We start from the raw sequence: 27,680 nt of genomic DNA, 5'->3' as shown, positions 1-27,680 counted from the left end.
GTTGATGTGCATAGCCACCAGCACAGACTTGGAGTCTAGTGCAGACACTATGCATCAGTATGTCGGTGGTCCAGCCACACTCAAGACAATGATGCGCATCTTATCAGATGAGTTGGACAGAGGAGCCAAATCAGTGTACCTAGATGCAACAGAGGCAAGATTTTGTTCTAGAAGGATGTCACCACAGAGTACACAGACACCATCGCAAACTACCAAGCTTGGCGTTAGTTCACCATCGTTGACCATCATGAGGATGTCGAAAAGATTGTCTTCCTGTAGTCGTCTGAGTCTTAGTGATGTCTTGCATGGCTTGCTCAAGCCTATTTTGTCTCACATGGGTAAATGTGTAGATTGTATGTAACATCTTGTAAAGTGGAAGTTCAAGTGTCAATAGTTGAATGTAACAGTCATAGAGTAGTTGAAGAGTCATGAGGGTAGGTGAACAGTCACAAAGGGGAATGTCAAGGGTCACCCCACCCTTTTCTATTTATAGTACCTCATAACTCATTGTATAGGATTTTGGTCAGCCAAGCTTCCGATAGGAGTATCTTAGAGAAATATTGGAGAGTATTGTAATGAGCCTTGGCTTCTCCACAGTGCAGAGCTAGTACATCTCTTTGGAGGAGCAGGCGGTAGTGACTGTAATGTTCCATTATCGGGACTAGTGGTTGGTCATGGTTGTATTGTATGATTGGAACTTTCACTTCTTAATATAACAGAGCCAACACATTTCATGCATATGTTGTTATTGTATTTCATTTAACTTGGTTACTCTAATGATATATGTATCTGTTTTCTTACACATGTATGTATAGACTCTTTCTGTATATGTATGTATGAATCTTACTGAGATGTGTTATTTGTTTAACCATCACTTTGGATTGTTGGTTCACATTCCTTCCAGTTTTTGATGCATCTTTTCTCGTGTGTTCCCTTCCAAGCTACGTTTTTACACAGGTTTCCAAGGGGCACACTCATTCCACCTTCTATGTGCTAAAAAAATTCATGCACCTTCCTTGGCTTGTTGTGCGTGTCACACCCTTGCTACCAACAAGGAAATCTCACTTACCTCTATGAGCAACCGTGGTCAAGGTGATACCATACGACCCACTGCTGGGACTCCTACACCAAACGGTCTGAGGTCTAGTTGGGACCTCTTACCGAAGAGATACCCTGACATGTTGGTGTGTCCAGCACCGTCAATAGAAACCGATGAGACAACCATTACAATAATTTAATTTTTGTTCCTTTCATCAATTACATAAAATCATAATTACACATGTCATTATGAAGACCAAATGTAGTTACATTTTTCAACAAAAGCTACCAAAACATTAGCTTGTTCTTTCGATTCATTTACCACCTTGACCAAATCTAGGCCTATCACTTGAAAGGGATACAAAAATATCCAATCGCCCAACCATCAAGCCTTGGGATTTTATATTTTTGTAAGATGGCTAATACCTCCTTTAACTCCTCTAGGGAGACTTCTGCATCACAGGGGATTCAGTCAATGGACCTATGACATATCCTGTGCCTTCATGGCATATTAAACAATATCCTTAATTTGACAACATATTGGAAAATACATCTAAAAATCACATTATTTAACCCCCTACTAATACGAACCTAATGAACCTTCCCAATTTAAAAATCCCCTACTTTCACTAGATATTGTACGTATCCATTTTTTCATTAACATTTTTTATACACCTTTATATTTTTTTATTAACTTTGAGCTCCATTTTTATACCTACCAATATAAAAACCCTTTACCCCTATATATCCCCCAATATATTGAGTCATTTTTTTCTCAATATATATCGTCCAATATGAACCCATGTGGTATGGTATTCCTCCCCCAATGAAGCCCCCATGTTCTACCTGAAGGTCCTCAATATCCTCCTTCGTAACATTTCTCGGAAACAAATGAATAACCTCTAAAATATCCACAATGGAGTTATGTGGGTCTTCCTTGAAGAGAATTTTGAAATGAGACGTGACCATCTCTGCAAGCCTCTTGAATGATGAAATTTCCCTATCTTTCAGATCCCTCATACTCCATATTGTGTTATGTTATCTTCATTCAAGCTAAATCACTTTGCTCTTGAAGTGCTAGGCTGCTTCTCGAGAGGCAAAACTACCCCTTCTTATTTTTCTAGAGATTTAAGGGCTTCCTTGGATTCTAAATAAGATAAAACTTCTTCATTAGACTCTGATAGGTATGTCAACTCCTGCTCCACCTTCAACAAGCCCACCTCCTCTTTCTCATGTTTTAGTTTCTTCCATGCATTAATATGAGTTTTTAGGTTCCGAAGATTGAATTCAAACTATTTGGCCACTGAATTGTCGTTTCTACCATCAATGTGGTTCTAGTGAGTCTTCACCATATTTATAAATTCCTCCTCTTGGAGTTAGGAAAATTTCATCTTAAAGGGGATTCCTGGTTTCTTGCTGTCACCTTTGAGCTCAAAAAGAATGGGGGAGTGATCTGATTTTCCCCCATCATCTATCCATTGATTGAATAAGTTCATCCTATCCATTAGTGTTGGGTTGTGTTATATTCTTTCCACGACTAGCTCATGTAGTTAACCAGGGGGTTATAGGGGGGGCGGAGCCCCCCCTTAATTGCGCCGATTGCGTGGGGGGGGTCACAGGGGGTTTGAGGGGTGCAGGTAACCCCACTCTATGGGGTCCAGGGCAATGCCCCGGAAAATTTTGGTTTTAGAACCTATGTTAAGTTGGGCGGACCCACCTATGGTTTTGTGCAAGATTTTCGCACATGTTTTTGGACGCGATAGTTTTCAGTCCATGGTTTTGGACGCAATGGTTTTCGGTCCATAGTTTTGGATGCGATGGTTTTCGGTCCATGGTATTGGATGCTTCGGCATGTATAAATATGAATTATAACATTGAAAGGAACATAATGAAAAATCAAGCTGGTAGTCCCGGTTTTGGGATCCAGGGGAAAATCTCTGTGTATATGTGTTTTATGTGTTATGTTTGAATTCGTACGCTAGTAATTTCTGTATAGGGTTGAAACCCACATTTGGTATCAGAGTTGTTTTGGCTTCAAGGGGACACCTTTGTTGCTGAGGGGTTTCGCTTAGGCCTGTGGTAGACCCTGTTCAATGGGAGATTGATTCTAGTGGTGAAAGAAGATGGCGAGAAGTAGAAAGATAGAGATCAAGAAATTTAATGGTTAGAGTTTTGAGTTGTGGAAACTCAAGATGGAGGATCTATTGATGGATAAAGATCAGTGGATTGCGGTAGATCCAAGTACTAAACAAATGGGAGTGTCCGATGAAGAATGGAAGAAGTTGGATCGGAAGGCAAAGAGCACAATACGATTGTGTGTCTCAAATTCAGTATTGCTGAATGTATCAGGGGAAGCTACGACAAAGGCTTTGTGGGACAAGTTAGGGACTTTGTATCATTCTAAGTCTCTAGTGAATAAACTATTCATGTGGAAAAAGATGTATAACCTAAGGATGAAAGATGGACACTCGGTGACAGAGCATTTGAATGCATTTAATACTGTGGTAAGTCAGTTAGCATCTATTGATATTAAAATTTCAGATGAAGATAAGTGCATCAATTTGTTGTGTTCTCTACCAGATTCGTGGGATAGTCTGGTTATTGCAATATGTAGCAATGCAACTTCCTTCCAGTTTGATGAAATAGTCTCATCCTTGCTAATGGAGGAGATGAGATGGAAAAATATGGAGAGCCAGAATGGTGATGCCTTGTCTGTATGAGGACGGTCCCAGAATAGAAACAAAAATAAGTCATCGAGTGGGAGATCTAAATCTAGAGGGAGATCTAAATCTCCAGGAAAACCTGTAAAGGTGGTGTGCTAAAAATGCGGAAAGGAAGGGTAGTACAAAAGGGACTGTAAATCTAAAGCTCCTCATAAAGAAAAGGGATCTAATGATGCTCCTTCTGCACAAGCGAAACCACCTCAGATGAAGGTGGGGATGTGTACTTGGCTTCTTCAAGTACACATGTAGATCATGAGGCATGGTTGATTGACTCAGGTGCATCCTTTCACTTCACTCCCCATAGAGAGTGGTTCTGCGAGTATGAGAAATATGATGGTGGTGATGTCTTCTTAGGGGATGATAGGAAGGCTAGAATCGTTGGTCATGGAAAAGTAAAGTTCAAGTTGTAAGGTGGATGGGTTAGAACACTTCCGGGTGTTCTGCATATTCCTGCATTGGCCAGAAATCTGATTTCTGTAAGCAAGTTGGATGATGCACGTGTGAAAACAGTGTTCGAGAAGGATACCTGCAAGATGGTTCGGCGAGCACTGGTATTGATGCGGGGATTTTAGATTGGAACTCTATACAAGCTGCAAGGTAGCATGGTTGTTGATGGGTGCAACAGTTCTGTGGTTCCTGAAAGTGGAGCAGAAAATCTAGTTGTCTCTGGAGAGAAGATCATGCTGTGGCATCAAAGGCTTGGACATATTGGACATAGTACCATGTCTGTGTACTATGTATCATTTATAGATGACTTCTCAAGGAATACATGGTTATATTTCCTTAAGAAGAAATCTGAAGTCTTTGACAAGTTTAAAGAATTCAAGGCTCTAGTGGAAAACCAAATAGAGGAGAAGATAAAGGTGTTGAGGGCAGATAATGGTGGAGAGTTTTGTAGTAAGGAATTTGAAGAATTCTGTAAGAAGTGTGGTATAGCATGGCAGAAGACTACTCCATATACACCTAACAAAAATGGAGTTGCAGAAAGAATGAACAAGACATTGATGGAAAGGGCAAGAAGCATGCTCAGTGGTGCCAGGTTAGGACAGGAATTATGGGAAGAGGCGGTCAAGACAACATGTTACCTAGTTAATAGATCACCTTCATCAGTGTTGGAGGATAAAACTCCACAAGAGGTATGGACTGGTAAGAAACCCTCTCTTTCACATCTGAGGGTATTTTGGATGTGATGCATATGTATATGTTCCAAAGGAGAAACAAACCAAGTTGGATAATGAATCTAAAAAGTGCATATTTATTGGGTATAAGGATGGTTTAAAGGGTTATAAGCTTTGGACCCCAGTAACAAGGAAGGTTATGTACAACTGAGATGTGGTGTTCAGAGAGGTAAAAGATGTTATTAAACATGAAGTCCAACCAAAGGAACTTGAGAAGATAGAGTTTGAGCTAAAGGAGGAAGAATCATACTCTATAGCAGAGGAGGATTCCACAAACTCTGGGTGTGAGAAGATCAGTTCGAGAAAGAAGGTAGCTAGAAAGGTATAGTCCATCTGCTTTCTGTTCAAATTTTGCTTTATCTATTACTGATGATGATACTAGAACTGTGAAGGAAGCAGTAGATTCAGAGGATGGAAAACTCTGGAAAGAGGCCATGGTTGATGAAATGGAATCTTTGCACAAAAATGAGGCTTGGGATTTGGTGGAGTTGTCGACTGGAAGGAAACCCATTGGCAACAAATGGGTGTTCAAGAAGAAGACAAATGCAGAAGGAAAGGTGGAGAAATACAAAGCTCGGTTGGTAGCAAAAGGTTATTCCTAGGTGCTAGGAATTGATTTTGGTGATATTTTTTCTCCTGTTGCCAAGGTAACTTCTATTAGATTACTTTTATCTGTTGTTGCTGCTTTTAATTTTGAGGTAGAATATATGGATGTGAAGACAACATTTCTTCACGAGGATCTAGAAGAGGAAATCTACATGAAGCAACCTGAAGGCTTTGCGGTGAAGGGTAAGAAAGAACTGGTATGTAAGTTAAAGAAGTCTCTGTATGGATTAAAATAGTCACCAAAGATGTGGTATCAGAAATTTGATACATTTATATGGGGACTTGGCTTCACCAGAAGCAAAGCAGATCACTCTGTGTATTTTAAATTAATTGGTGACTATGTTATTTATTTGGTCTTGTATGTGGATGATATGTTGCTAGTTGGAAATGACAAAAAAATTATCCAGGATTTGAAGAACCAATTGTCCTCCAAATTCGACATGAAAGATATTGGTGATACAAAATATATTTTGGGCATGGAAATTAAAAGATATCGAGCAAAGAGGAAGCTCTGGTTAAACCAGAGGAAGTATGTTGATACAATATTGTAGAGATTTCATATGTAGGATAGTAAACCGGTGAAGGTTCCTATTCCTGTAGATGTAAAGTTATCTGCTGAACAATGTTCCAAGACACAAGAAGAGGAAGAGGACATGTCCTGTGTTCCATATGCAAGTGCAGTCGGTAGCCTGATGTATGCAATAGTCTGTACTAGACCAAACATTGCACATGCAGTGGGAGTATTGAGCAGGTTTATGTCAAAACCAGGAAATGATCATTGGACAGCAGTGAAGCGGGTTTTCAAGTATTTGCGTGGCACTAGTGATTATGGTTTGTGCTACCAAGGAAGACCAGGATTGGACAGAGTGTTGGATATTCGTGGATTTGTTGATGTAGACTAGGATGGAGATCTGGATCAGAGAAGATCTACAAGTGGGTATGTGTTTAACTTATTTGGAGATGCAGTTAGTTGGATGAGTAAGAAACAGTTTGTAGTGGCACTATCAACTATAGAGGAAAAATACATGGTAGCCACTCATGCAAGAAAGGAAGAAGTTTGGTTGCAGAGATTGTGTTCAAGTATGGGTTTAGTACAGGGAGCTATAAGGATAGACTGTGACAGCCAAAGTGCAATTTTATTGGAAAAGAACCTTGCATATCATTCAAAGACAAAGCACATTAATGTTCAGAATCACTTTGTGAGGGATATGATAGAAGACAAAAAGGTGTTGCTAGTAAAGGTGGACACTTTGAAGAATACCGCAGATGCATTTACAAAATCTGTGAGCTCTGAGAAGTTCTCTTGGTGTAGAGAAACAATGGGCATTGTAGGGCTAGATAAATGACTAAGCTCTCTTGTGGCCCCCTGTCGAAAGAAAACAACAAGTGGGAGAATGTTGGGTTGTGTTATATCCTTTCCACGACTAGACCACGTAGTTAACCGGGGGGTTAGAGGGGGGGCAAAGCCCCCCTTCATTGCGCCGATTGTGTAGTGGGGGGTCACAAGTGGTTTGAGGGGTGCAGGTAACCCCACTCTGTGGGGTCTGAGGCAGCACCCCAAAAATTTTTGGTTTTGGAACCTATGTTAGGTTGGGCGGACCCACCTATGGTTTTGTGCATGATTTTTGCACATGTTTTTGGATGCGATGGTTTTCGGTCCATGGTTTTGGATGCAATGGTTTTTGGTCCATGGTATTGGATGCTTCGGCATGTATAAATATGTATTATAACATTGAAAGGAACATAATGAAAAATCAAGCTGGTAGTCCCAGTTTTGGAATCTAGGGGAAAATCTCTGTGTATATGTGTTTTATGTGTTATGCTCTCGCATTGTTTATTTTATGTGTTTTAGAATTTGTATTTAGGTAATTTCTGTACAGGGTTAAAACCTACATTTGGTATAAGAGCTGTTATGGCTTCAAGGGGGCGCCTTTGTTGCTGAGGGGTTTCGCTCAGGCCTATGGTAGACCCTGTTCAGCGGGAGATCGATTCTGGTGGTGAAAGAAGATGGCGATTAGTGGAAAGATAGAGATCAAGAAATTTATTGGTCAGAGTTTTGAGTTGTGGAAATTCAAGATCGAGGATTGTTGGTGGATAAAGATCAATGGATTGCGGTAGTTCCGGGTACTAAATCAACGGGAGTGTCCGATGAAGAATGGAAGAAATTGGATCGGAAGGCAAAGAGCATAATACGATTGTGTGTCTCAGATTCAGTATTGCTGAATGCATCAGGGGAAGCTAAGGTGAAGGCTTTGTGGGACAAGTTAGGGACTTTGTACCAATCTAAGTCTCTAGTGAATAAACTGTTCCTGCGGAAAAAGCCGTATAACCTAAGGATGAAAGATGGAGACTCGGTGACAGAGCATCTGAACGCATTTAATATTGTGGTAAGTCAGTTAGCATCTATTGATATTAAAATTTCAGATGAAGATAAGTGCATTAGTTTGTTGTGTTCTCTACTAGATTTGTGGGATAGTCTGGTTATCGCAATAGGTAGCAATGCAACTGCCTTCCAGTTTGATGAAATAGTCTCATCCTTGCTGACGGAGGAGATGAGACGGAAAAATATGGAGAGTCAGAATGGTGATACCTTGTTTATACGAGGACGGTCCTAGAATAGAAACAAAAATAAGTCATCGAGTGGGAGATCTAAATCTCCAGGAAAACCTATAAAGGTGGTGTGCTGGAAATGCAGAAAGGAAGGGCACTACAAAACGGACTGCAAATCTAAAGCTCGTGATAAAGGAAAGGGATCTGATGATGCTCCTTCTGCACAGGCAAAAACCACCTCAGATGAAGGTGGGGATGTGTACTTGGCTTCTTCAAGTACACATGTAGATCATGAAGCATGGTTGATTGACTTAGATGCATCCTTTCACTTCACTCCCCATAGAGAGTGGTTCTACGAGTATGAGAAATACGATGGTGGTGATGTCTTCTTAGGGGATGATAGGAAGGCTAGAATCATTGGTCGCGGAAAAGTAAAGTTCAAGTTGTAAGGTGGAAGGGATAGAACACTTTTGGGTGTTTTGCATATTCTTGCATTGGCCAAAAATCTAATTTCTGTAAGTAAGTTGGATGATTCAAGTGTAAAAACAATGTTCGAGAAGGATACCTGCAAGATGGTTCGGGGAGCAATAGTATTTATGCGGGGAGTTCGGATTGGAACTCTGTACAAGCTGCAAGGTAGCACGATTGTTGATGGGTGCAACGGTTCTGTGGTTCCTGAAAGTAGAGCAGAAAATCTAGTTGTCTCTGGAGAGAAGACCATGCTGTGGCATCAAAGGATTGGGCATATTGGAGAGAAGGGCCTTCGAATACTTCATGGTAAAGGTATGGTAGAAGGTATGAGTAATAGCTCTCTAGATTTTGATTTTTTTAGGTCCCTATAATACTAGTGATGCCCCCAATACTATTGTAGTTGTATCCTTTATTAATATTGTTATACCCCTATTGTCCCCATATTGTTATTACTATGCCCCATAGAATCCCTCTATTGTTATTTTTGTGCCTTTATATTATTATTGTTAGGTCGTCTTGGTTATATTGTGAACCCTTAGACTCCTATATATAGAAGGAGGTTTTGTCAATTGAATCATCTAAGAATTGTTCATTTGTGTAATGTAAATGAGGTTGCTCCCTCGAAAAGGTTGAATTCTAAGGCGTTCAACTATCTTTTCTATCTTTTTGTGAGTTGGTTTCGTAACATTTAGTATTAGAGCTTTGAATTCTAGGGTTTCGCTGCTCCAAACAGGTCATCGTGGCATTTGTGCTATAATTTTTTTCTGCGGCGTTTCAGATGCAAAAAAAAAAAAAACCCTTTTCGACTGAAATCGTTATGAACCTCGGGTCCGAATTGCAAAGCATTTCACGCTATATTTTCGGAGATATGATCTGAGGAAGTTGACCTTGTTGCAGACTCCCGAATTTCATTCCAAATAGGTGACCTGGGGAAAATCATCATAACTTTTGTTTTGAGCATCAGATTGAAATTTCGTAAGAAGTTACAGAAAGAGGACGGAATGTAGTTTCCTGTGTATAGTTTTTAGATACTAAGGTCAAAATAGTGACACGTGGCACTTCATACAATTTCGTTTTTCTGGAAAGGTCTATAATCAAGTCATCTTGGGAGATTGTGCATAAATCTGCCTTGGAGAATCTAAATTCGATCAGACTGGTGGCATTGGAAAGAGGACATAGAGGGCTACAACATGTCGCAATTTTAGAACTAGATGATCCGAAATTACAAAGATACATCAGATTCAATATTGAGCTCCTACAAAGTGAAGAAAGGTGTGTAGTTTTTTTTTAAATTTTGCATAAGCTTGGTTTAAAAAATTAGTTTTAAGGAATTCAAAGGGCATAGTAAAACATTATTATCGGTAATTGATGCCCCAATGAAAGAAAATGCAAACACCTAGTAAGCAACCTGAAAGCTCTAGCATGACTCATGAAGAAGAGGAAGAAATGCAACATGATATATCAAAATTACGAGACCAAGTGCAACAAATGTCACTCGCACAAAAAGTAACAGAATCTAAGATGGATGGTATAAAGAAAGATGTAGAAGCTAAGATGTATGATGTGGAAGCTAAGATGGATGGTTTAAAGAATGGCATGGAAGCTAAGATGAATGGCATAGGCGCTAAGATGGATGGTAAGATGGAAGAATTGAAGATAAATTTGAATAAGTTGCTACAAGAAATGGTCACTAATGGTGAAAGGGTAGTAAAGGAAACTCATAATGAGAAAAAAAGAAATGTTAATCATGATTTCATAGACTCTAATATTGGATCGAAGACCCACCATATTCCAAAAATCGATACGAGGAAGTTTGATGGCAAGGATCCTACAACATGGATACTACAGATGGAGCAATTTTTCGATCTCCATAATGTGCAAAACACACAAAAGGTACGTATTGCAACTTTATTTTGGAACCAAATCAGTTTGTATGGTATCAATGGCTTTGCTCTCGTAAACAAATTGTCACTTGGGCAATTTTTACGGAAGAAATGATAGCACATTATGAGGATACAAAAAGCAACATTTTTTTTAGCCAATTGATAAGTCTCAAACAAAAGGGTTCAATGATGGAGCACATTGAGGAGTTCCAAAAATGAACATAAGGGTAAAAAATATTCCAGAGGAGCATAGAATTGATGTGTTCATAGGGACTTTAAAGGAGAATATCCAACATGATGTTCGCCTTGGGAACCTGATTCATTGGAGAAGGCATTCAGGGTAGCAAGAAAAATGGAAAGCAAAATTATGGCAACCAGGAAGCCTACCACTCACAACTATAAATATGGAAATGTTGTTGCCCCTAGCCTTCCACAACCTATAAGGTTGACACCACAACAATTGGAAGAAAAAAGAGCAAAAGGGCTTTGTTATAGTTGTGATAGCAAATACACTAAAGGTCATAAGTGTGCTGAGAAAAAATTATTCTACATAGATTGTGAAGAGGAAGAAGAAAAGGAACAAGAAAGGTCAAAAGAAGAGGATATACTCCAAGAACAAAGCCTAGACAAAGAAGAAATGAATCCGACCATATCTTGTAATGCATTGGCTGGAATTAACACTCCTCAAACCATCAAGATACAAGGACATATCAAGAAGAAAAAGGTAATAGTGTTGATTGATTCAGGAAGTACCCACAATTTTATTCATTGTAAGATAGCAAAAGAATTGAATTGCTTCCTATATCCAGAACCAGAGTGTCAAGTGATGGTTGCAAGTGGAGGAATAATAAATTTCTCTGGAAAGTGCCATAATATCAAGCTATCCATGGGAGAATATGTATTGAATAGCCCAATGCTTTCCATTCCAATGGGAGGTGCTGATGTTGTACTAGGAGTTCAATGGCTACAATCCTTGGGTACAATAGCTTTTAACTTTCAAGAACTTTTCATGAAATTATATGCAGAAGGAAAGGAAGTTGAATTAAGGGGTATTGCAGGGAAACCGAGAAAGATAATCAACTCTAACGGTATGACAAAGCTTCTAAAAAAGGAAAAACGAGGTGTAATTGCACAGTTATGTTTGCTAGATGTTTCCACATCGAAATCATCTATTTCTCCAGATCTCCAAAAAGTCTTGGACAATCATTCCAAGGTATTTGAGACTCCCAAAGGTCTCCCACCTATTCGTGATCATGATCATGCTATTCATTTAATTCCAGGAAGTGTTCCTCCAAACATCAGGCCATACATATATCCTTGTTCCCAAAAGAGTGAAATTGAACGTATGGTTGCAGAAATGCTAGAGGCTAGTATAATTCAACCTAGCCAAAGTTCTTTCTCTGCTCCAGTAGTATTGGTGCACAAGAAGGATGGATCATGGTGCATGTGTCCGGATTATAGGGAGATCAACAAGCTCATTATTAAAGATAAGTTTCCCATTCCTGTCATTGACGAATTATTGGATGAATTGCATGGGTTAATTTACTTCACCAAGTTGGATATTTGTTCAGGATATCATCAAATCAGAATAAAGACTGAAGACATTCCGAAAACAACATTTAGAACTCATGAGGGTCACTATGAATTTTTGGCCATGCCTTTTGGCCTTACCAATGCACCTTCTACATTTCAAGGTTTAATGAATTCCATTTTCAAACCCTTCCTTAGGAAATTTGTGTTAGTATTTTTTGATGATAGACTAATCTACACCAAGTCTTGGAAGGATCATGTTGAACATGTTGACAGGGTGCTACAACTGTTGGAGGAGAAACAATTATATGCAAAAAGATCCAAATGTTTCTTTGGAGTATAAGAGGTGGAATATCTGGGTCATATTGTATCTCATGAAGGAGTTAAGGTAGACCCTAGAAAAATTAAAGCCATTAAGGAATGGAAAATCCGCACATACATAAAGCATTTGCGAGGATTTATGGGGTTGACAGGGTATTATCCCAAGTTTGTTAAGAATTATGGGAAAATAGCAGCACCTCTAACAACATTATTGAAGAAAGATGCATTTTCATAGACTCCAAAAGCAACAAAGGCCTTCAAACATCTTAAAGCGGAAATGTGCTAAGCACCGGTCTTAGCTACACCAGACTTCACAAAAACCTTTATTGTGGAATGTGATGCTTCAGGAAATGGAATTGGTGCTCTTTTAATGCAAGATGAAAGACCCATTGCTTTTGAAATCCATCCAATCAAGGGAAAGTATTTACACAAAGCTATTTATGAGAAGGAAATGTTGGCAATACTACATGCACTTAAGAAATGGTGACCCTACCTAATGGGAAGACACTTCAAGGTAAAAACGGATCATGATAGCCTTAAATACTTCTTAGAACAAAGATTATCCTCTGAAGAACAATAAAAATGGGTCACAAAGATGTTGGGTTATGACTTTAAAATCATCTACAAAAAAGGGAAGCAAAATGTTGTGGCATATGCACTCCCAAGAAGGGATGAGGATGTGGAAGCATTGTTGTGTGCCATTTCTATTATCCAACCAGATTGGATAAACGAAGTAAGGGAGGAATGGAAGAATGATGAAGAAGTGTGGGCACTTATTCGAAAGTTACAACAAGATTCCAGTACATCTGATACATTTAGCTAGAAAAATGATTCGTTATGGTACAAAGATCGCTTATACCTCTCTAAGAATTCCCAACTCAAACAAAAGATTCTTCTGGAATTGCACACTTCTCCCTTAGGAGGGCACTTAGGATTTTTAAAAACTTACCACAGGGTTAAGAAGGAATTTTTTTGGGATGGCCTTAAATCAGTTATTCAAAAGTTTGTGGCAGAATGTTTGTTTTGCCAACGAAATAAAGCTGAAACAATTAAGACACCAGGTCTATTACAACCTTTATCCATTCCAAGCCAACGTTGGGAGGAGGTTTCAATGGATTTTATCACAGGTTTACCCAAGTCTTAGGGAAAGAGTGTCATCATGGTGGTAGTTGAAAGACTTACCAAGTACGCACACTTTTGTGCATTATCACATCCATTTAAAGCCAGTACAGTTTCTACTACATTTATGGAAACAATTCGAAAGCTAAATGGAAAACCCAAAGATTATTGTAAGTGACAGAGATCCCATTTTTACTGGAAATTTTTGGACATAATTATTTTCTTGTCTTGGTACTCAGTTAGCTCATAGCTCATCTTATCATCCTCAATCTGATGGTCAAACTGAGATAGTAAACAAATGTTTGGAAGGATATCTTCGTTGCTGTGTATCTGATAAACAGACACAAAGGGTCAGATGGTTGCCTCTGGCTGAATGGTGGTATAACACTTCCTTCCATACTGCAACAAAAATGACCCCATTTATGGCACTTTATGGATATTAACCACCATCCATCACATCATATTTAAGAGAAAATTCTAAGGTTCAAGTAGTGGAACATCACATCGAGCATCAACAACAAGTTCTCCAACTCTTAAAGGATAACCTCGTGTTGGAGCAGAATAGAATGAAACAACAAGCACATCAACATCGCAGCGAAAGAAGTTTTGATGTAGGTGACTGGGTATTCCTACGGCTACAACCATATAAACAAATGTCCCTCAAGCAAGCTAAGAAGGATAATAAATTATCACCAAATTATTATGGTCCGTACAAGGTGTTGCAAAAGATTGGTACTATGGCCTACAAATTGGAGCCTCCTGCAGCTTCTCGAGTGCACCCAGTTTTCCATGTTTCATGTTTAAAGAAGGTTATAGGCGACAAGCTCCCAGTTCAAACAATATTGCCAGAACTTGACGAGGAAGGAAAAATTATATTGGAACTGGAAGCAGTCATAGAAACAAGAACTCAACAGCTACGAAATCGATCCATTTCAGAGTATCTCATCAAGTGTAAGAACTTATCCGCTGAAGATTCCACATGGGAGGATGAGAATTTTATACAGAAGCATCTAGAACTACTCAAGCATTGAGGACAACACTTTTTTGAAGGAGAGGGGCATTTAGGTCCCTATAATACTAGTGATGCCCCCATTACTATTGTAGTTGTATCCCTTATTAATATTGTTGTGCCCCTATTGTCCCCATATTGTTATTACTGTGCCCCATAGTTCTATTGTTATTTTTGTGCCTTTATATTATTATTGTTAGGTCGGCTTGGTTATATTGTGACCCCTTAGACTCCTATATATAGAAAGGAGTTTTTGTCATTTGAATCATCCAAGAATTGTTCATTTGTGTAATGTAAAAGAGGTTGCCCCCTCGAAGAGGCTGAATTCTAAGGCATTCAACTATCTTTTCTATCTTTTTGTGAGCTAGTTTCTAACAGATTTCTATGAAAATTGTGTATATGGGAAGCAGAATCAGGTGAGTTTCCCATCTGGTGGTAAGAGGGCGAAACATATATTAGAGCTTGTGTATAGTAATGTGTTTGGACCTGTGAAGGTTCCATCACTGGGTAAGTATGTGTACTATGTATCATTTATAGATGACTTCTCAAGGAATACATGGATATATTTCCTTAAGAAGAAATCTGAAGTCTTTGATAAGTTTAAAGAATTCAAGGCTCTGGTGGAAAACCAGGCAGAGAAGAAGATAAAGGTGTTGAGGACAGATAATGGTGGAGAGTTTTGCAGTAAGGAATTTGAAGAACTCTATAAGAAGTGTGGTATAGTACGACAGAAGACTACTCCATATACACCTCAACAAAATGGAGTTGCAGAAAGAATGAACAAGACGTTGACGGAAAGGGCAAGAAGCATGCTTAGTGGTGTTGGGTTAGGACAAGAATTCTGGGCAGAGGCGGTGGAGACAGCATGTTACCTGGTCAATAGATCACCTTCATTAGCGTTGGAGGATAAAAATCCACAAGAGGTATGGACTAGTAAGAAACCCTCTCTTTCACATCTGAGGGTATTTAGATGTGATGCATATGTACATGTTCCAAAGGAGAAATAAACCAAGTTGGATAATGAATCTCAAAAGTGCATCTTTATTGGGTATAAGGGTGGTTTAAAGGGTTATAAACTTTGGAACCTAGTAACAAGGAAGGTTGTGTACAGCTAAGATGTGGTGTTCAGAGAGGTGAAAGATGTTATTAAACATGAAGTCCAACCAAAGGAACCTGAGAAGATAGAGTTTGAGCTAAAGGAGGAAGAATCAGACTCTACAGCAGAGGAGGAATCAGAAGATGAAGAGCCACAAATTCCGGGTGTGAGAAGATCAGTTCGAGAAAGAAGGTAGCCAGAAAGGTATAGTCCATTTGCTTTCTATTCAAATTTTGCTTTATCTATTATTGATGATGATCCTAGAACTGTGAAGGAAGCAATAGATTCAGAGGATGGAAAACTCTGGAAAGAGGCCATGGTTGATGAAATGGCATCTTTGCACAAAAATGAGGCTTGGGATTTGGTGGAGTTGCCGGCTGGAAGGAAACCCATTGGCAACAAATGGGTGTTCAAGAAGAAGACAAATGCAGCAGGAAAGGTGGAGAAATACAAAGCTTGGTTGGTAGCAAAAGGTTATTCCTAGGTGCTGGGAATTTATTTTGGTGATATTTTTTCTCCTGTTGCTAAGGTAACTTCTATTAGATTACTTTTATCTATTGCTACTACTTTTGATTTTGAGGTAGAATAGATGGATGTGAAGACAACATTTCTTCACGGGGATCTGGAAGAAGAAATCTACATGAACCAACCTGAAGGCTTTGTGGTGAAGGGTAAGAAAGAACTGGTATGAAAGTTAAAGAAGTCTTTGTATGGGTTAAAACAGTCACCAAGGATGTGGTATCAGAAATTTGATACATTTATGCAGGGACTTGGCTTCACCAAAAGCAAAGCAGATCACTTTGTGTATTTTAAATTAATTGGTGACTATGTTATTTATTTGGTCTTGTATGTGGATGATATGTTGCTAGTTGGAAATGACAAAAAAATAATCCAGGATTTGAAGACCCAATTGTCCTCCAAATTCGACATGAAAGATCTTGGTGCTGCAAACTATATTTTGGGCATGGAAATTAAAAGATATCAGGCAACGAGGAAGCTCTGGTTAAACCAAAGGAAGTATGTCGAGACAATATTGCAGAGATTTCATATGTAGGATAGTAAACCGATGAAGGTTCCTATTCCTGTAGGTGTAAAGTTATTTGCTGAACAATGTCCCAAGACACAAGAAGAGGAAGAGGACATGTCCCGTGTTCCATATGCAAGTGCAGTCGGTAGCCTGATGTATGCAATGGTCTGTACTAGACCAGACATTGCACATGCAGTGGGAGTATTGAGCAGGTTTATGTCAAAACCAGGAAAGGAGCATTGGACAGTAGTGAAGCGGGTTTTCAGGTATTTGCGTGGCACTGGTGATTATGGTTTGTGCTACCAAGGAGGACCAGGATTGGATAGAGTGTTGGACATTCGTGGCTTTGTTGATGTAGACTGGGCTGGAGATCTGGATCAGAGAAGATCTACAAGTGGGTATGTGTTTAACTTATTTGGAGGTGCAGTCAGTTGGATGAGTAAGAAACAATCTATAGTGGCACTATCAACTACAGAGGTAGAATACATGGCAGCCACTCATGCAAGCAAGGAAGCAGTTTGGTTACATAGATTGTGTTCAAGTATGGGGTTAGTACAGGGAGTTATAAGGATAGACTGTGACAGCCAAATTGCAATTTTCTTGGCAAAGAACCCTGCATATCATTAAAAGACAAAGCACATTGATGTTCAGAATCACTTTGTGAGGGATATGATAAAAGACAAAAAGGTGTTGCTGGTAAAGGTGGACACTTTGAAGAATACTACAGATGCATTGACAAAATCTGTGTGCTCTAAGAAGTTCTCTTGGTGTAGAGAAACAATGGGCATTGCAGGGTTGGATAAATGACTAAGCTCTCTTGTGGCCCCATGTGGAAAGAAAACAACAAGTGGGATAATGTTGGGTTGTGTTATATTATTTCCACAACTAGCCCACGTAGTTAACTGGGGGGGTAGAGGGTGGGCGGAGCCCCCCCTTCGTTGTGCCAATTGTGTAGCGGGGGGGTCACAAGGTGTTTTAGGGTGCAGGTAACCCCACTCTATGGGGTCTAGGGCTGTGCCCCAAAAAATTTTGGTTTTGGAACCTATGTTAGGTTGGGCGGACCCACCTATGGTTTTGTGCATGATTTTCGCACATGTTTTTGGATGCGATGGTTTTCGGTCCATGGTTTTGGACGCGATGGTTTTCGGTCCACGGTTTTAGACGCGATGGTTTTTGGTCCATGGTATTGGATGCTTCGACATGTATAAATATGTATTATAACATCGAAAGGAACATAATGAAAAATCAAGCTGGTAGTCCCGGTTTTGGGATCTAGGGGAAAATCTCTGTGTATATGTGTTTTATGTTTTATGCTCTCGCATTGTTTATTTTATGTGTTTTAGAATTCGTATGCAGGTAATTTTTGTACGGGGTTAAAACCTACAATTAGAGGCTCGGATAACAAGAAGTGGCCAAGCCTTTTTTCCACCCTATCTGGCCTAGACCAACAATTATTCTAGGTGGGTTTATCTTCACATGTTCAATATCTAGGAGCCTCTTTGTAGCCAAGTGATGAAGGAAGTAGCCCAATAGTGGATCCGAGACAAATCTAGGTCGCTAAGAGTCCGAGTCATCGAGAGAGAAGTTTAGGTCCCCTCCAATGCTCAGACTATCCTTAAGCAAGAGAGAGGTCAAAAACAGAGAATCCCATAATGATTTGTGGTCCTTGTTGGGCCCATACAAAATTACTAGAGTAAGAGAGATTCAAATCGAGTGCATGAACCTCTAGCCCTAGACCTGATTTGATACTCCAAAAATTTGAAGGCCTGATACCCTGAATATGCCAGCCTAATGATAGGCCTCTCAATCTCCCCTGGGCATCAATAACTACAAATTGTCAACAACCAAATAAGGATTCAAGAAGTCTGACTACATCTTGACCAACCCCTAGGGTTTCCTCAAGGAGCATTTAGTTTGGATCATGCTTTAAGATAAATATTTTCAGGGCAAGTTTCTTGGAGGAACTTGTCAATCATTTGCAATTAAAGGAAATAACTTTCATTATATCACCCCACCCTGGGCAACCACTGCTCTAAGCACCCATCTATGGAATTTTATCTACCAACTACCATTTTTATATGAGCATGTTCTTTTTATTTTGACATGTTGGATTTTCTTCCCCTTCCCATTTTGCAACCAGTAATGGGCTTTATCATCCCCAATCCCCTCAACTCTTCCCTAAAGTGAGAGAAAATTTGTGTATTTCTTAGATTGTGGAGTATGAGACTATCGGTTGAATCAACATCAGAGGATGCCTGAGAGACATGAATCAAAGGATAAGAGGGTCCAGGAGATCCCACAAGTATGTCATAATTGATAAAGGACATGGAAATGGATGTGACCAGAGGGCATGAAGACAAAGTAGTGTTGGGTGATCCTGATTATCTTTCTTATTCAGAGGTATCACCACATTGGACCTCAGTTCATAATGGGGCGGTGATGCTGCCTGTTTTTTCACCGCCAACGGGATCTGGGGGGGGGCGACGATGATTTTTATGTGCCCCCCCTAGCGGGGATTTGGGGGCAGCACCCCCGAAGCTAAAAATAGATGTAAAATTGCCTTGTAAAACATTGTAATTTTGTAGTCAATCCGAGCCATTCATTAGGCAGATGATCTGATGGTAGAAATTATGTTTAATTTAGGGTTTTTTTTCCCTAGAAGGAAACCCCTCACTATATATGAGCGAATTGTATTACAGCTATGTAGATGTGTATTTTGAGTGACAAAAGAGAGAGGAGATTGTGTGAGAGCGAAGAGGAAATTACAATGGATTTGTTGTAGGTTGTATCTTTTCATTTTGCTAGATAATATAAAGGAAGGACTGGTTGTTTCTCCCTAGATGTAGCCCAAATTGGGTGAACCACGTATATCTGTGTCTCTCTTATTTTATGTGTTTTCTCTGTATATATTTCTGCAATATTTTATGTGTTCCATTTCTTTGTAATATATAATTTTCTAACAACAGGTATCAGAGCCGAAAGTCTATTTGGCTAATAAACTCGCAGGAGAGAAGGGTCTCTGGTTCGAGTGGGAGAAATGGTGGAAGATGGCAGGTTTAGGGTCAAAAAATTTAACAACCAAAGCTATCAACTGTGGAAGATGCGTATGGAAGATTATATGTATAAAAAATATCTATACCTACCATTGAGCGGAAAGAAAAAGAAGCCGATGAGTATGAAAGACATAGAATGGGATATTCTCAATAGAAAGGCACTTGGAACAATATGATTGTTCCTAGTGGCGTCGGTAGCCTTTAATATTTTAATGGAAATAACAACATAGGGTTTAATGTCGGCATTGGCCAAACTATATGAAAAACCATCGGCTCAAATAAGGTACTTCTTATGAAGTGCTTATTTAATATGAAGATGTCAAAAGGTGGATATGTTGCTGATCATTTAAATGAATTTAATACAGTTACCCATCAGTTAAGTTCTGTAGGGGTAACTTTTGATGATGAAGTTAGGGCTTTGTTATTTCTGTGCTCACTACCAAAAATTTGGAGTGGTTTAGTTATGGCCATTAGTAACTATGTCTCTTGGATATAGTACTTTAAAGTTTGATGATGTTTTCTGTGTAATCCTTAGCAAGGAAATGTGATGGAAAAGCTCCAGTGAGACATCAGGTAATGCTTTGACTTCAAAGACTAGGGGAAGAAAAATGGAAAGAGGAAAGAGCCCAGGATATCGCAGTATGTCAAGGAAAGTAGATCCAAGTCCAGATCAGGAATAGTGTGTTGGAAATGCAGGAAGAAAGGACACATGAAGAAAGACTGTAAGTCTTAGAAGGGAAAAGAATGAGACACGCAACAAGAAAACAATCATGAAGCGAATGTGACATGTTATATGTTGCAAGATGCTTTGATTATTTCATTAGAAAATATTATTGATGCGTGGGTGGTAGATTTAGGGGCCTCATTCCATGAAGCACCTGATAGGAAACATTTTCATGATTATGTTCAAGGATATTTTGGACAGGTTCGTTTAGGTGATGATAAACCCTGTAAAATCATTGGAATGGGTAAAGTTTTCATAAAACAACAGAATGGAAACCAATGGCTATTGAAAAAGGTAATGCATGTTACAGATCTAAATAAAAATCTAATTTCAGAAAGGCAGTTGGGAGGTGAAGGCTATGTAACTACTTTTACAGATAAAACCAGGAAGGTCACTAAAGGTGCCCTAGTAATAGAAAAAGGAGAAAAGGTTGGTACATTGTATTTATGCAATGGTGTTTCTAACTCTATTAATGCTTTAACTTCTATAGGAGCAGATACAACATTGTGGCATCATAGGCTCGGGCACATGAGTGAGAAGGTGATAAAGATTCTTCACTCAAGAATTTTTTTGCCAGGTTTGAAGCATGTTGATTTGGAATTGTGTGAGAATTGTGTTTATGGAAAACAAAAGAGAGTCAGATTTATGAGAGTTGGGAAAGAGAAGAAGAACCAAAAATTATATCTTGTCCATACAAATGTATGGGGACCTGCTCAGGTATCTTTTCTTGGTGGATCTTGTTATTATGTTACTTTTATTGATCATGCAACCAGAAAAACTTTGATTTATTGTATTCAAAAGAAATATGTATTTGATACTTTCAAGAAATGGAAAGCTTTGGTTGAGAATGAGACATGAAAAAGGTTGAAGTGTCTCAGATCAAAAAATGGAGGTGAATATTGCAGTAGAGAGTTTGATAAGTACTGTTCAGAGCATGGAATTCACAAAGAGAAGACAGTTCTAGGAACACCACAAGAAAATGGTGTGTGAGAAAGGATGAACAAGACAATCATGGAGCATGCATGGTGCATGGGACCACATGTAGGATTTCCTTTACAATTTTGGATAGATGTTATAGATACTTCTGTTTATATAATAAATAGAGGGCCTTCAAATTAATTGGATGGAGGTATTCTAGAGGAGGCATGGACAAGTAAAAAGGTAAACAACTTATTTTTGAAGACTTTTAGTTGTGAAGCCTTTATCCACATTAATAAATAAAATAGAACAAAGCTTGAGGCAAAATTAAAGAAATGTACCTTTATTGGATATGGTGTTAATGATTTTGGTTATGTCTTATATGATTATGAAAATCAAAAAATCATTAGGAGCAGAGATGCCATATTCAATGAAAATGTTCTCTATAAGGATCACATAAAGGAAAAGAAACGGGAAAAACAAAACAGAGAATACAAAGTGCTTGATGAGATCACAGAAAAAGTAAAGGTGCTCGAAAATCATAATGATCAACAGCCAGAATAACAACAACAACAACAAGCACCTAAACCACTTGAAAGTGGTGTTAGAAGATCTACCGGGATAAGTATATCCCCTGAACAATACTCTCCTTCATTATATTATGTATTGTTTACTAATTCTGGTGAACCAGAATGTTATGAATAAGTAGTGCAGGTAGAAACAATAAAGAAGTGGGAGCTAGAAATTAAAGAAGAGATGGAATCCTTCTTACATAACTAACCTTGGGACTTAGTCAGGTTGCCCGCAGGTAAAAAAGCGTTGAAAAGAAAATGTGTTTACAGGTTGAAGGAAGAAGATGGAAGTAGAAAAAGGTATAAAGCTAGACTTTTGGTGAAGGGGTTTGCACAGAAGAAAGGTATAGACTTTGATGAAATATTTTATCCTGTTGTTAAAATGACTTCTATTAGAACTATTTTAAGTCTAGTAGTAGCAAAAGATCTGCATCTTGAGAAGTTAGATGTAAAGAAGACCTTTCTCCATGGGGCTTTGGAGGAAGAGATCTATATGCAACAACCATAAGGATATGAGGTCAAAGGGAAGGAGAGACTAGTGTGCAGGTTGAAGAAGAGCTTGTATGGCTTAAAATAGGCTCCAAGGTAAGTGGTATCTAAAATTTGATAGGTTTATATCTGAATAAGGTTATACTAGATGTCACTCTGATCATTGTGTTTATCTCAAAAGGAAAAATGATGGCAACTATATTATATTGTTATTGTATGTAGATGACATGCTTATTGCAGATCTAACATGCAAGAAATAAATGTGCTCAAAAGAAAATTGGCAAACTTATTTGCAATGAAGGATTTTGGTGCTACAAAAAAAATCCTTGGTATGAGAATAAGTAGAGATAGGAAAAATCACATATTAACATTGTCTCAAAGTGAGTACATACAAAAGGTGTTCAAAATATTTAATATGCAGAATGCAAAACCAGTTAGTACACCTTTGGCTAGCCATTTCAAACTAAGTAAGGAGATGTCTCCCAAGACTTAGGAAGAGATGGATTATGTCTAAAGTTCCATATGCATCAGCAGTTGGAAGCTTAATGTATGTAATTATTTGCACAAGGCCTGATATTGCACATGCAGTGTGAGTTGTAAGCATGTACATGAACAATCTAGCAAAAGAACATTAGATGGAAGTGAAGTGGATTCTCAGGTATTTGAGAGGTACCACATATCAAGCATTATGCTTTGGTGGTTCAAACATTGCTCTACAAGGATATGTTGATGCAGATATGACAAGTGATAGAGATAATAGGAGGAGCACCATAGGGTATGTTTTTACTGTAGGTGGAACAAATGTCAGTTGGGTTTCAAAATTGCAAAGTGTTGTTTCACTCTCAACAACAGAAGCAGAGTATGTTGCTGCTATAGAGGCTAGTAAAGAAATGATTTGGTTACAAAGGTTTCTAGATGAATTGGGTAAGAAGCAGGAATTGGGCAAGTTATACAGTGATAGCCAGAGTGCCATTCATCTTGCAAAGAACTCAACATTTCATTCCAATACTAAACATATACAACTCAAATACCACTTCATATGGTCAGTGTTGGAATATGGACAGTTGAAGCTAGAAAAGATATACACTAGCCGAAATCCTGCAGATATGTTAACAAAAGTTGTAACTAGGGAGAAACTAAGATTCTTCTCGGTTTCAATTGGTCTTCAAGTATGATGATGAAGATGAGAAATAACCAAGTCCAAAGTGGAGTTATTGTCCAACAAATGAAGTGGCATTGGAGTTGCTATAATCAATCTCCAAGTGGGAGATTGTTGGGTGTGGAGCTTGATTATCTTCTTTATCTAGAGGTATCGCTGCATTGGAACCCAATTCATAAACAGACAACAACTCTTCACATTTGTTCGCCTCTAGGGGGATTAAGGGGGTCAACAACGACTTTTATGACCCTCCCTAGTGAGGGTTTAGGGTAACACCCCCAAAGCTAAAAATAGATGTAAAATTTCCTTGTAAAATATTGTAATTTAGTAGTCAATCTAATTCGTTCATTAGGCAGATGTTCTGACGTTACAAGTTTTGTTTAATTTAGGTTTTTTTTCCCTAGAAGGAAACCCCTCGCTATATATGAGGGAATTTTACTGCGACTATGTAGATGTGTATTCCGAGCAACAAAAGAGAGAGGATATTGTGTGAGAGTGAAGATGGAATTACAACGGATTTACTGTAGGTTGTATCTCTTCATTTTGCTAGATAATATAAAGGAAGGATTGTTTGTTTCTTCGTGGACGTATCCCAAATTGGGTGAACCACGTATATATGTGTCCCTTGTTTTATGCGTTTTCTGTGTTTGTATTTTTGCAACATTTTATGTGTTCCATTACTATGTAATATATATTTTTCTAACAAGTAGAACTATACTAAAAACTCGATATCCATTCGTTGCCCATAATCGAAAATTATTCAATAAGAGAGGTAACAGGAGGAATAGAGACCAACATGCTAGTAGGGAAGGCCGATTGAACTCTAGTAGGTGCAAAATGTGCTTGTTCCCTACCTACAAGTGTCCAAGCAAAACCCTTTGCTAGATCCACTATTGAGTGCACATTGTTTGTTGTGTCAACCATCAGATTATTTGATGGAGCCTATAGAGTCTCCTGTCTGGGGGAGCTCTGACCAACATTTGATATAGATACATTGATTTCCTCCTTTGTTTGAGGCTCCTTCATCATATTCTTCTTTTTCTTCTTATATGACAACTTACAAGACTTTAGGGTGTGACCATACTAATGGCATCTTCGACACTTAAACAATATCGCTCCATAATCTAGAAACTGTAGAGTGCCCCTACCATCCCCCATATCGCTTCCAATAATCCATCTCTTAGGTCAATATTCACCAGGATTCTTGTCATTGACTCATCTTTAGACTGTAGGAAAGAGAAATCCACTGCTAAGAATGTCCCTAGGCGGTTTCCCATTATCTTAAAAAATCTCTTCCTTCCATAATTCTAGAGGCCAACTAGTGAGCCGAACCTAGATTGGAGATACATCCAATCTTTCTTGATTCACATCGAAAAGGGGTTTCCAAAATTTGAAAATAATAGGAGTCTAATTAGAGAGTGAAACGACTCTTTGAGGATATCAAACATTACAGTGGGATAAGGGGTTTCACTTTCATCAACAAAGAGGCAAAAAAAACCTCTAATATTCACACAAATTCTTTCCATACACCCTAGTCAACTCAATATGTAGGGAATTCATCGTATAAAATGCACACTCGATTTTGTATTTCACAAGGGAAAATAAAATAGTTGAGTTATGGATGGATGGAAGAAGACCAACACAAAATTATCAATAAAACCAATAATTCTATTTGCATAATTAACCACAAGTTGAGCTTGAAATACCTGAAGATGTTGCACAAAAATCCACTTCTAGATGCCCAAATGAAAACATAGTCCAATGCATGGTCCTTTTTTATAGCTAAATGTTTGACAGAACGATACTAATTCCCCCATGCATAGTTTTTTTGGGAAACTTCTTTGTGCGCATGGAAGAGGGAAACAAAAGTTAGTCACAGGGATGGAAACAACAAAGATAAATGGAAAGAATGAAGTTGAAACACAAGGTTGGAGATGTTTTTCCATAAAAAACCCAGAAAACCCTCAAACACACGCATGCAACCTGAACCATCTATTATCCAAAACCCTTTCAATATCAATTGTCGATCAAGTCCATGAAAGAGGCTTGAATTAAATTCATAACCTTCTAATCTCATTTCATGCCACATAATAACCATGCTATGTCAACCCAACACATATGACACATAAACCAAACTTAACATGCATGTCATCATAATCCACTACCAAAAAATGAGTCATGTCACTACCATACCATACAAACCAACACAACAACAACATAATATGTGCACACTATGTAGGTTATCATTACAAGTGCCATATAATAACCCATATATACATATGTCACTAAAACCTTAGAAAATCGACGATCCCCCTTTTCCAAATGAAATCAGCCATCCCACAATGAAAGCAATAATTGTATAGTGTATAAATTAAATCAACCCAAACCGTAAAACCAAAGAACCTAGCGCACATGTTGTTGCAACATAGGCTTGGTATTTGTTGTTTGTTTATTAAACTTTCAAAGCTTAATACCAAAGTTAAGAGTGTTGTCAACATATATATACAATTACTTAAATATAAACTAATGCGTATGAATAAAAAATGTTTGTTTGCATCTTTCCATCTTCCACGTTTAAAATAAGCTTATAAGTTGAGCCCTTATTCATGGAAACCATATCATTTATTTTGCAATGAAGTCATATAAATTGTGGCATAACATATTATATGTTGGCATATGCATTAGTATCTTCATAACCAACCATTGAATTTCAAAGCAGAAGCAACATTGAAAACATTTCATTCATTCCTGTAGTTGAATAAATTATCTAAATTTTGAACATGCTTATAATTCTTATGTGACATCCTCCTTAGCCTATGGTCATGGTAGAGGTTAACATAATTTTGTTTTGGATGCCAAATATTGATAGGTTTATTAACTAATGTGGGGCTCTTTTTTAGCCTTAATGAAAAGGTAAATAATGATTCAAAACTAGTATCAACAAATCTTCTTGAAACATTCACTCCAAACTTTGATAGTTCTTTGATAATATTCAGAAATATGCTATAGTTGCTGAATACAAATATCTTCTCATACAATTGGATCACAATGCATAAGAATGTCACCCACTCACAAAGGAATCAACCTCAACTCTACAAAGATTTTTCCTATAAATAATTTTTTTGGAGCGATTAAAAAGTAATTACAATCGGAGTGATGGAAAACTAATCATCTATGTTCATACATTGCTGATTTGGTCCAGTTCATAGAAATTTCCTCCTTGACTCAATACTCCATAATCTTCATTTAATGGGAGATAATTTCAAACTTAATCACACACCTTTGATGAGGTCAAACATGCCTTGACTTGATAAAAACAATTTACCATGGGAGATTACCATTGAAATTTCCTGAGGTTTTACTTTGTGTGTGCATAGGTCCACAAACATTGGTTAAGCACAATGAATTTGGGTTGTGGACACATGTTAAACACCGTGAATCTCGGCTACACAATTTACAAATGTTGGTTTTCTAGGCTTTAACAATGCTTGTACTAAAACATGGGGCAAATTAAAAGTTCCTCACCCTAGACTTGCAACAAACCTTCATGGGGTCACCATCCATACCCAAACACTGTCACAACTATGTAAGATAAAACATTAGACTCATTACAAGACATACAAGACATACAAGGTAAATATTTCTTGTTGAAATCAATGTCAACATTCTCCCCCTTTGGCATTGATGGCAACCTAAACATGATCCTTCCACCTAAAGTTGACCTCTGAAGCTAATCTCCCTCACTCTCTCCTCATTTGACGTTAATGGAAAGGGGAGATACATAGAAATGATAACACTCAAAACGTAGTAATGATAAAGAAAAATGCCAACATGGAGGGCTGAGAGAATGAACATACTCCCCTAATGTGCTACCATATATACTCCCCATCAGATGCTAAACACTCTCCCCTGCATAAGTGAAAACCATGCTCCATTGAAAAGATAAAAGGAAGAAGAAAAAGTAGTACATATTGCAATGAGGCACATAAGACCAAACAACCACCACCAACTTGGAAAACTTTTTGTAGTTCATTGAGACATACTTTGACCAACTTCCAACTCCATAGAAAATATCTCAATGCCTTTGAAAAGACACGACTCCCAACTTTTTCCTAAGATGCTCAAAATGATCCCTTGGAAGAGGCTTGGTAAATATATCGACAATTTTCTCACTAGTGGCCACACACTCCAATCTCACAACATGATTAGCAACC

This window comes from Pinus tabuliformis, chromosome 7 (genome assembly GCF_031772625.1).
Source record: "Pinus tabuliformis cultivar Carrire ecotype Pingquan chromosome 7, CPIR1, whole genome shotgun sequence".
NCBI classification, from domain to species: domain Eukaryota; kingdom Viridiplantae; phylum Streptophyta; class Pinopsida; order Pinales; family Pinaceae; genus Pinus; species Pinus tabuliformis.
The sequence above is the reverse complement of the archived record's forward strand: the minus strand, read 5'-3'. Positions refer to the sequence as shown.